The sequence below is a fragment of the Heterodontus francisci genome, chromosome 10 (assembly GCF_036365525.1).
Source record: "Heterodontus francisci isolate sHetFra1 chromosome 10, sHetFra1.hap1, whole genome shotgun sequence".
Taxonomy (NCBI): domain Eukaryota; kingdom Metazoa; phylum Chordata; class Chondrichthyes; order Heterodontiformes; family Heterodontidae; genus Heterodontus; species Heterodontus francisci.
The window spans coordinates 61,099,124-61,100,758 of record NC_090380.1 but is presented as its reverse complement, the minus strand read 5'-3'; positions in this window follow the sequence as shown (position 1 = coordinate 61,100,758).

The following is a 1,635-nucleotide window of genomic DNA, read 5'->3' as shown; positions in this document are numbered from 1 at the left end:
GCAGCAAGTGCAAACCTGAAGAAAAACCTGAAAAAAAGTGGGTAAGCAAACTGAACAAACTAAGATGAAATGAAATAAATACAAAAAAAGATTGTAAAAAATGTAAAAAAGATGTAAAAAAGAATGTAAAAAAAGGAAGAAAAAATAACTAAAAATGAAAGTAAAATGGGGGGCTGTCATGCTCTGAAATTTTAAGAGCTTCCTCGAAGGGCCACAAACAGGCACATTTAGCTGGAACTCGTAATGCTGATGTATTGGTCTGGGAGCTTGTCCATTTTGGTGAGGTAAATGGGTGCAAGTGTCACTTTGGGTGCAACATCAGTGCCAATCTGCTACACACAGCCAGAAAAGCTCTTATCCCCCAATAACTCCAGCAATGGATCACATTGTGTAAGGAGGATGATCAAGTATCAAGCAATTGTCGACAAAAAAACTCTTCTTTGTTTGGGAGGGTCTTTGGCCTGGATCACCTGGTAAAGTTAATTTTTATCCACCTGGAAAACAATATGTCTCAATTCTTTTGGTGCAACGCCTGCAAAGATATACTGGGTCCTGATCAAACTAGTAGAGCAAGAATTCCAAGTTAAGAGAGTGCTGCTGCCCCTCTTATTCCTCCCATCGAGGTTTTGCCCCTTACAAAGCAAGATTCGGCTCCCAGAAATAGTGCAGTTGAGTTTCTCCACTGCTTTCTGAGGTTCTACCAGTCTCCCACTGAAGTTTTGGTCCCATGCAGTGTAACAAACGCTGGACTCCAGCAGTATAAGACGCGGAACAGAAAACGCAAACACAAATAGGATGTTTAACTTACACTCTGAGAATAGAACTTGAGGATAAGCATACAAAATGAATAAACTTCAACTGAAACTAATCAGAAAATATGTTTGTGTTATGGATTTATTTTTCACCTTCATGGAATACACGCCCATGGAAACGTAGGTCAATGTTCTGTTGACCAATTCTTTCAAATAAGATAAATATTTGGATAAATATCTGATTAAGTATGTGATTGAAAGTAATTGGGATAAGTATAGAAAAATGATCAAATGCCCCATGGAACTGTGTTTGTCTTCTGTGGCAAGAAATTAGTAGGGTTGAATAATGCTGTTGGAATTATGGACATTGTGATTTTTACTTGACTAAACAGCAAAAAATCTTGGATTTAAAAGATATTTATTTATCATTTTTAATTAATGTATTTTTGGAATATTTTTATTTTTTGGAAATTGTTTTTATTTATTCTCCATTAGATCTCATGTGATATTTTACATGGGGAATCAAGACCAAGGAGGGGATTTCATGTAGGTGTTGGGGGTCTTGGACACGGGCAGAAGAACCAGCAAGAGCCAGGTGCCACCTCTTTTTGGGAAAGCTCACTGCACTACATGCCAACCAGGCACTGAAGTGGACAGCAGTGGGCCTGCCCCGGGTTTCAGGACACCAGGGATGGAAGTCTCGCCTGGTAAGAGCTGCTGGCCAATCAGAGGCTGGCACCATGGAGGCAGTGGCTGCTGCCGGAAATGCAACCATCCAAGGCCTAGTATGGTCGAGGGACCCAGGCCACTGGTGAGTCAAGGCAGGAGGGCTTTCGCGGAATGGGCGTCACGGGATAGGGGTTTGTTGGGGGGGATTGGCAGT